This window comes from Acartia tonsa, chromosome 2, assembly GCF_053477335.1.
Source record: "Acartia tonsa isolate MP-2025a chromosome 2, ASM5347733v1, whole genome shotgun sequence".
Taxonomy (NCBI): domain Eukaryota; kingdom Metazoa; phylum Arthropoda; class Copepoda; order Calanoida; family Acartiidae; genus Acartia; species Acartia tonsa.
The window spans coordinates 54,467,623-54,478,600 of record NC_137261.1 but is presented as its reverse complement, the minus strand read 5'-3'; positions in this window follow the sequence as shown (position 1 = coordinate 54,478,600).

Genomic DNA, 10,978 nt, shown 5'->3' with positions numbered 1-10,978 from the left:
TAGATTGTTTAATTTAATAGAAACAATACTTTCAAGTATAAACTCTACATACAGCCCACAACTATTAGAATTGAAATTTTAAACACTTTATGTCCACAAATTGTGGTTATTAATACTTTAATGGCCCTTGAAAGTATTATAGAGGGGAAGGAGGGAGTTATAAACTTTAAGAATCTATGGGTAATATCAGCTTTTTATTTTACAGGACATATTTTCTAATAGAAGATTGAGGTTACTTAAAGAATCCCAGGTAAGGAGGGCACAGTGAGTCTTATAATAACGTTTTCTTATTCGTTTGCCTAACAACATCGGAAACTTTTTTTGAATTTTGATTGGTTCGTTTATTTAGTTGGTTGTCTAATTTTTAACCAGAAGGGTTTAATTTTATGTATCATTATAGGGGGTGTACATCAATTTATCGGTAATTTGCTTAACCCTTTAGATCCTAACATAAGCCTCATCCATACTAAGAGCATGTAATAGTCACCCAGAGCCCTATTAAGCCAAGCCACTATGTGCCCTACAAAGCCAAAGCCAACATCAGCTGGAAGCGCAGCCGCAATAAAAATTTTCTTTAAGAATCTGTCCTTGTATCTGGACAATTTAAAGTCATAATGTCTAGCTTTAGTAAGTGCACTTGTATTACAATCAAATATATTATACATTAAGCATATATGTATGTGTGTATATTTTGTATTTAAGTACATATTAAAGGGAGTGTGAACGTAATAATTTCTTATCTGATTATCAAATCTTAACATTTTCTAAGCACATTTCACTCCACTGATCAACCAAAAACGTCCTATTAACAAAAATATCCAGGAATAATGCCTTGATTTTATGGTATTTTGGGAGGGAAAAAGGAAAAAACAGGGAAAATCTGAACGTTTATGTTTCTTATAATGTTTGTAGGGATATTTAACTTGTCATATATAGTTGAAACAATTTACTTACTGTTAGGGATTTATTTTATGATATAAAATTGCCAATTAGTTTTTTTATAACGTAGTAATTAGGTAATAAAGACCTATTTTAAATTCGTATTATTGACAAAAAAATACCTCACTGTCTACAAAGGGTTGAATCTCATAGGTTATTTAAAATAATAATATCCTTTTTTATTGTGTTGGACAATAAATAACCCACTGTGGAGAATTAGTTTACACTTTTATCAGACTGTTTATAAAGAAATATTGCGCCTTTATTATTTACAAAGAAGTTGTATCAACTTTTTTTTTATAGCTAGCCGGTCCTTTTAGTAAGTAGTAGATGTAAAATTTTTCATAGAATTCAGATATGCAATCGGTTTTTTTGTAGACCTCTTATTTTTTAAGTAATTTAAGTTTAAAAAAAAAAAAATTAAGTCGATTTTAAGGTACTAAAATGCAACAAAAAAAAGAAAGAAAATGGCCATTATGAACAAAAATAGTAAGATCTTTAATTTGACACCTTACTTTTTCAATTCTGTCAGGTAATTATTGAAAAAATCGATTATTTTAAACCCACGAGAATAAAAACTTTGAACTCAATTTTATCATTTCACAAGTAAAAAAATATGGGTTCATATATACTAGGGTGGGTTCATATCGGAATTAGACAAAGCGGGGATATGCAACAGATAAAATTAACCTTAAAAACATTTCTGATCGAAAAAGAATTTTAAAAAATTGAGTTTTAGAACACGACCACTTAAAAATATAATTCATTACTTATTAGTATGCAAAGACGACATTCAAAAAAATTTTTGAATCAGAACTATGGCTTCATGGTGCTCCCTGGAAAGGCCTTGGGGAGCTGAATCAGGAACTTTTGTCCGTTTCAAAATATCTCGTTCCTAGCCTTAGAAATCACTAAAAAACCAAAAAATTTTAAGGTTTATTGAGAATTGTCCAATTTGTAGAGGTTTTTTAGATTTTCTCAGGCTAGGAACGAGATTTTTTGAAACGGACAAAAGTTCCTGACTCAGCTCCTCAAGGCATTTCCAGGGAGCACCATGAAGCCATAGTTCTGATTCAATAAATTTTTGATTCCCATTTACAAATAGCTATACAATTGAATGTCTGGTCGTCAGCGGTTTTAAGACTTAGGATAAATTTTAAATCATCCAGAGGTGTATTATATCTATATAAATTGAGTGCAGATCCCCGCTTTGGCCTCAGAAAAAAAATGTCCAAAATCGACCCACCCTAATATATACCTTCAGAATCAGAAAAATATTACGAATCCATTGTAAGCAAAATTGAAAAAAAAAGTTTACAATATAGTATATAAACTACAATAAAAGGAATTATATGAAAATAGCATATTATATTGTACAGGCAACGTCTTAACTCTTCAATTGAGTATAAAAATGGGAAGGGGGTATAGAGGGGGTAAAGAGGGGGTAAAAAAGGGAAGACGATAGTGTTGCCAGAACAAAAAATACAATTGGCCATTTTTTTAATTTTTAATTTTTTTACTTTTTTTCAATTTTGCTTACAATGGATTCGTAATATTTTTCTGATTCTAAAGGTATATATGAACCCATGTTTTTATGTCTGTTTGAGAAAATATTTAGGTCTAAAGTTTTTATTAAACCGAGGTTAAAAAAATAGATTTTTTCAATAATTACTCAACAGAATTTTAAAAGTAAGGTGTCAAATTAAAGATCTTACTATTTTTGTTCTTACTGGCCATTTTCTTCTTTTATTTTGTTGCGTTTTAGTACCTTAAAACCGACTTAATTATTTTTTTTAAAAACTTAAATTACTTAAAAAATAAGAGGTCTACAAAAAAACCGATTGCATATCTGAATTCTATGAAAAATTTTACATCTACTACTTACTAAAAGAACCGGCTAGCTATAAAAAAAAAAGTTGATACACCTTCTTTGTAATTAAAGGTGGGCGAGAGATGGGCCATCTAAAGTTAATTGGATACTAATAAAAACCTGTTTCTAGATTTGTTATTGTATTTGGTTTTCCATAAAAAAATATTGCTTATTTTATCAATTTCTAAGTAACTATACATCGGTTTAAAGCAATAATTATGTTAAAAGTCAGCTTAACCGTTAGGAAAAATCTATAACTATGTGAAAAAGTTTAATTTTAGCTATAATGGGAGAAAAAAGCAATTTAATGCACATTTTATATAATACGGAAAATTTCTTCCTTTCCGTTTACCTTATAAAAATCGTCGGAAAAAGCCGTTTTTTAAGCAAATAAAAGCGCGTTTTGCTCTATCTGTGAGATATTATGAATGAGATAATGTTAAGATTTGATATTAAGATGAGTAAAATTTACGTTCACAGTCCCTTTAATATTATATTCTAGTTATAGATGCATTGTAGTACAATTTATAGGTATAGGCAACAAGAACATATTAAACTGTTTTTAACCTATTTTTTATCATATATCAAAAATATACTATGACACCAGTAGAATCAGACTGCAGAGCCCAAATTTGAATTAAGTCCCCAATAAACTTTTTTTGGGGGGATTTAAAAATCAATTTTATATGTTGCTGTGATCATTTTGACGGAAGCAAAAGCATTTTTTAGTTTCGGGTTAAATTGTTTCTTACAGAACAATTTGATGTGATTAAGATTATATCAATACAATAATAAAAACTCTACTCTGTTCGATGCAAATAATTTTTTTCTAAAACAATAATTTAGATAGAAGAAATTTAAACTTAAAATAAAACATATTATTCTGAAGTCTGAACCAATTAGAAGTCTTGTTTCATTTCAGTTTTTTACAATTCAAAAAAGAGTGTTTTCACAAAGTGACTTATTTCCAATGTAGTTAAATAATTTTTATTTAATTAAAATGAAAAGAATGAAAACCATACACATAAAAGATACATCCTTTAAAAAATATTTTTAAAAATAAGTTTGAATAATCTTATATTTTATCATATTTGTATATGTGACAAAAAAAAATTTGCTGTATTGCGTAAACGTTTGTTGTCATCATCTTACACTATTTAACCCTTTACAGCCAATTTTTTTGTGTTTTAAATAAGTGATGGAAAATAAGCACGATAATGTTAATTCATTGATATATTGTAAAGAATTAAGTTTTTAATGAATTAATTTAGATGAAATCAAAAGGCCTAATTTTACTCTATACCAGAATACTATATATATGAAAAGCTACGAATTTTACCCAAATAAAAAAAGACCTTTTGCTCTGATCCAAAAGGACCACAGCAACAGTAAAAATTAATATTTAAATCCCCTCAAAAAAGTTTATTGGGGACTTAATTCAAATTTAGGCTCTGCAGTTTAATTCTACTGGTGTCATAGTATATTTTTGATATATGTTTTAAAAATAGGTTAAAAACAGTTTAATGTTAGTGCCTAGTTACATTAGTAATTTTATTTTTACGCCTTAAAATTAAACAATATTTCTAAAAGCGAAGCTTTTCTATAAATAAGGTCGGTCCGTACGTTCGTCCGTACGTCTGGAACGGATAGCTTTTTTCGTTAATTTAGGCATATTAGAATTATCCTATCGATTCCAAACTTTGCATTGTGATTTCTGTAGTACTTAGGTACGATTAAGAAAGCGTAGCAACTTTATAATCGTTACCAGAATGACCGTACGTTCATTTGAATAATGTAGATTTTTAACTTTTTAAAAAACAAATTTTTCTTTTGTTTTATTGGCCGTTTATACATCTAACTAAATGTATTTGACGCTTAGATTTCATAACGAGATATTTTCAAACTGATTGACTGGATGAACCAACTGACCAATACGTGATATCTATGTTAACAACCTAAATTAAAGAAAATTTTTCCTCTGTGATAATATTCACGTATATTCTATATCCATTATTAGCGACTGCGCCCCAAGTATTTAGGTTCATGTATTTGAAGGAGTAAATGTGGGGCGGATATACCCAAAACATAAATATAAAAATACTAAAAAAACAACTCAGGATCTAAAAAAAATAATACTTTATGGAATAAGATTTTAATGTTTTCTGGATAGCCCGAAAATGCGGGATAAAACCAAACTATAGGCTAGCAACGCAACTGCAAATAATGTTACCTCATTGGCATTGAGCTGGGCTGCTCATTCAAGACACAATATTCATATTAAGTCATACACATACACTACAAGATACAAATGGTGAAAGAAACGCGAATAAATGTTTAAAGTATAGATGTGTAACCGGCCAGACAACTACCTGGATCCAGTCTTTCGTCTGCTAACAAATTGCTTTCTGCTCTTTTGTAGCGATGCTATTAGCTGATATTCAAAGATCCAAATGAAAGTCGGCACAGGGTCCACGAGGTGGGGGGGGCATATAGTTATTTAACCCCTTCCTCTCTATTGCTTTACTTTTATGTAAGGCTATATTAGTTTGTAGGTTTGAAAAAAAGGTGGCTCCAAACAGATCCGTCTCCTACTGGCGTTAAATGAGATTAGGTATATAGTCCAATTGTTAGTATAGTACATCAAAAACTTAAACATTTGTAAATCAGAAGTTAAAAGTAAAAATTTTAAATGCTGGTCCTAAAAAGAAATAATATTATGAATTCATAAAATAAATGATCTTTACTTAGATTTTGAAGTAATTATTTAAGAAAAAGTTAGATAAAAAAAATGTTATTTTTCAGTTAAGATCTCGCAACTTTCCTATCCTTTTATTACTATTCTAAAAACGTAAATTATTTTTAAGTGTGGCTTCGAAACTGATAAATAATCGCTGGATTAGAAACAGTTCTGGATCTAAGCCATACTTAAAAATCACGTATCGTATCGTATTTTGTATTATGTCCAGTAAATAAAAATGTACATTCATAAGATTAAAACAAGTTTTATTAGCCCGTGCCTTCGGCCACTCGGGGCTGAAAAAAACTAGTTTTAATCTTATAATTATCCATTTTTATATCCGCGGAAAGCTGTTTAAGGCAAAATTGACTATTACATATCACTCTATTCCTGTACATTAAACTGGGTCATATAGATATTAAATGCATAAGAATTGCAGGTATAGTCATACACTTATACTCTTAAAATCAGAAATATATACATATATAATCATATTTAAATTATTGTTGTTTTTTTAAGTAGCGGAGATACTCTATAATTCCAAATGTCCGTCCGTATTTAATGAATTAGGGGTACGTAATTTTCTCAGCTCCTATGAAAGATAAAAGGCTGAAACTTTTTGTCAACATTCCCATCAATATGAAGCATAATTAAGTGTAAAACATCCATAGCAGTCGGACTGCTTTTAAGCAGCTTTTTAGCAGGTTTTACTTTTTACCACAAATTTTCTCAGCTCCTACAAAAGATACACGGTTTAAATTTTGCTACTAGTATTTAGGAAGGGCAGTAGAGATCAGAAAAAAACTAAAACCACTAGACCAGTAATTTCCGAAAAAAAAATACTTTAAAAATAAAATAGTTTTCTCAAAATCCTTAAAATTTCTGAAAATGCAATGTATCATAAATGTAAATATATAACACATATGATTACTTTAAATGTGAATCAGGAAAATTAAATTTAAACTATTATATTATTACATATTTAAATAAATTGTATTTTTGGAAAGTCTGCATTTAGAGTTTGAAGAGGTTTTGTTGCGTAATTATTTTTTGTTTGGATCAAAACCAAAGCTAAAACGGGCAATTAAGTTATGCTAGGTTTAAAACCATTAGTATCAATAGATTAAAAGATATTTTGCAGCAATTACCAGATAAGGGTATATGATAGTTGCATCGTATTATAGACAGCTGTTTCGCTGATATTAAAATGAAAATTTATAAGATTAGGGGTATTAATTTTATGACCATGCACTTAATATGACAGAAAATTATCTGTAATAATGTGCCATATATGATGTTTCAGGTATGGCTAAGAACCGGTTCTAATCCAGAAGATATTAATCAGTTTCAGAACCACACTGGAAAATATTTTAATAATTTAAACAAACCTCCAAAACTATCGTTGTGGACATTAAGAAACTGAAGCTATGCTATTCTAAAATGTAAAAATCTAAAAGTATGAAATTGAAATGTATAAGAGGCAAAATTAAATTGAAATTTAAAGATTATGTAAATGAGTTATTAAGTAAACAGAAGTGTTCTAATATAGGTTTAGAAGTACATATGAATGGAATATTATTACTTGGATGTTACACCAGATTTTCATGTTTTCTAATGTAGTGAAATTCGAAGCATGCTAAAATTACATACCCAACATCCTACCATCTTACTGGATAAACGAAATGAACAATAAATAAGTTCCATATTAGCAATTGACGACAGTTTTTCTCATGACATACTATCCACTTATAGCCTACATCCATTAGTATAAGTAATTTTGAAAACAAATAAGTTAAAGTTAAACGAAAGAAATTATAATTTTGCTGACGGTTGATATAAATTTTAGACTTCAAATAGCTTAAAAATATAATAATAAAAAGCATTGGTTAATTTCTTTGTTTCAATGAATACTCTGCATCTTCTGCCATTGGTTGTGACTACTATTGCATGTCTTTCATCTTTAAGTACTTAAAAAAATATTTATAAATCAAGGATAATTAACTTGTCTCTAAGATTCATAATTTTTTAAAAATATTCAATACGAGGGACAATTTAGCTTAAACTGCAGATGATCCAAATTTTAAAAAAATATTTAGTTTGAATGACAAAAGCTGGTTGGTGAATAGAGGAAGAGAAAATATTTTGCATTTTTGTTCAGATTTTTCTTTCTACTAAATGAGATATAAAATGAACTCTTGTGTGTTTTACAAGCTAATACAACACTGATCTTTACTTGATATAGTTAGATACAGACATAGACATGTATTCTTAGTTTTACAAGATAATACAACACTATGATCTTTACTTGATATAGTTAGATACAGACATAGACATGTATTCTTAGTTTTACAAGATAATACAAAATTATGATCTTTACTTGATATAGTTAGATACAGACATAGACATGTATTCTTAGTTTTACAAGATAATACAACATTATGATCTTTACTTGATATAGTTAGATAGAGACATAGACATGTATTCTTAGTTTTACAAGATAATACAATAATATGATCTTTACTTGATATAGTTAGATACAGACATAGATATGTATTCTTAGTTTTACAAGATAATACACCATTATGATCTTTACTTGATATAGTTAAATACAGACATGGACATGTATTCTTAGTTTTACAAGATAATACAACATTATGATCTTTACTTGATATAGTTAGATAGAGACATAGACATGTATTCTTAGTTTTACAAGATAATACAATAATATGATCTTTACTTGATATAGTTAGATACAGACATAGACATGTATTCTTAGTTTTACAAGATAATACAACACTATGATCTTTACTTGATATAGTTAGATACAGACATAGACATGTATTCTTAGTTTTACAAGATAATACAAAATTATGATCTTTACTTGATATAGTTAGATACAGACATAGACATGTATTCTTAGTTTTACAAGATAATACAACACTATGATCTTTACTTAACCCATTAGTGCCGAACCGGGTTTTAAAACCCGGTGCCAGAAAATGGAAAAAAAACCGGTTTCCGGCTTCATAATTGCATCATTCTCAGTATGAATCCCCCCTCTACTACCCTGGCTTTCATTTCCCCCTGGAGCAGGCAGTTTAGCTTACTTCCGTTTGCTGGTATAGATCAACAAAGTTTGAAAATCATGACAATTCAAAATACCCCATCTAACTTTTTTGTTTTTATAGTAAAGTCGCTGATTTTTTTCATGAAATCTAATGTTTATTGACAAGTACATCTATATGTGAATTCGTTTTATTCAAATTATTATTTTTTATATGATTTTTTTATCGTTTTTTTACGCCCTATTATGACCCGGTTCGGCTTGGCCATACATACCCGAAAATTTTAAAACCCGGCTCGGTTTCGGTTTTTATTACCCGGTTTTAACTTTTCAACCAATAAAAATAACAATTAACGTCATTAGTAAGGGTTTGAGCCACCATAATAACCCTAGTAATCTCTATAGGTGTCACCCAATAGTTTTATGATCGTTTTCTGATATGTAACACCCAAATTTTATATGTTCTTTTTTTGTAGTGTGTGTCTTTTAAAACTTCGAGCAACGGGTTTTTTTACCCGAAAACGGCGGCACCTATAGCCGAAACACTAAATTTGAAATAAATCGCTTCGTATTATACTTGTAGCTCTTTAGATTACATGAGGTTGTGTAGTTTTCAATTACGGATCGTATCAAAGTTCTAAAAAGTGTTCATCTCACTTTTGGCGTTCAAAAATTACATTTTTCGATTTTTGGTCAAAATAACCGGGTTTATACAGGTCAACCGGGTTTTAAAACTGGGGGAAAGCACCAAAAACGGGTGTTAATGCCTGGTTGGTATTTATGGCCAAGCCGAACCGGGTTTTTTTGCAACTTTCCTGTGCACGCCACTAGAGCAAAACAAAAAAATACGAATTCCGTTTTGACCATTATAAAGCTTCCCTGAAACTTACAGCTCGATCGGCCCATAAAAGTGGCGCTCGGCACTAATGGGTTAATATAGTTAGATACAGACATAGACCTGTATTCTTAGTTTTACAAGCTAATACAACATTATGATCTTTACTTGATATAGTTAGATAGAGACATAGACATGTATTCTTAGTTTTACAAGATAATACAATAATATGATCTTTACTTGATATAGTTAGATACAGACATAGACATGTATTCTTAGTTTTACAAGATAATACAACACTATGATCTTTACTTGATATAGTTAGATACAGACATAGACATGTATTCTTAGTTTTACAAGATAATACAAAATTATGATCTTTACTTGATATAGTTAGATACAGACATAGACATGTATTCTTAGTTTTACAAGCTAATACAACATTATGATCTTTACTTGATATAGTTAGATAGAGACAAAGACCTGTATTCTTAGTTTTACAAGCTAATACAACATTATGATCTTTACTTGATATAGTTAGATAGAGACATAGACATGTATTCTTAGTTTTACAAGATAATACAACACTGATGTTTACTTTATATAGTTAGATACAGACATAGACATGTATTCTTAGTTTTACAAGCTAATACAGCACTGATCTTTACTTGATATAGTTAGATACAGACAAAGACATGTATTCTTAGTTTTACAAGATAATACAATAATATGATCTTTACTTGATATAGTTAGATACAGACATAGACATGTATTCTTAGTTTTACAGGCTAATACAACACTATGATCTTTACTTGATATAGTTAGATACAGACATTGACATGTATTCTTAGTTTTACAAGCTAATACAGCACTGATCTTTACTTGATATAGTTAGATACAGACAAAGACATGTATTCTTAGTTTTACAAGATAATACAATAATATGATCTTTACTTGATATAGTTAGATACAGACATAGATATGTATTCTTAGTTTTACAAGATAATACAACATTATGATCTTTACTTGATATAGTTAGATACAGACATGGACATGTATTCTTAGTTTTACAAGATAATACAACATTATGATCTTTACTTGATATAGTTAGATAGAGACATAGACATGTATTCTTAGTTTTACAAGATAATACAATAATATGATCTTTACTTGATATAGTTAGATACAGACATAGATATGTATTCTTAGTTTTACAAGATAATACAACATTATGATCTTTACTTGATATAGTTAGATACAGACATGGACATGTATTCTTAGTTTTACAAGATAATACAACATTATGATCTTTACTTGATATAGTTAGATAGAGACATAGACATGTATTCTTAGTTTTACAAGATAATACAACACTATGATCTTTACTTGATATAGTTAGATACAGACATAGACATGTATTCTTAGTTTTACAAGATAATACAAAATTATGATCTTTACTTGATATAGTTAGATACAGACATAGACATGTATTCTTAGTTTTACAAGATAATACAACACTATGATCTTTACTTA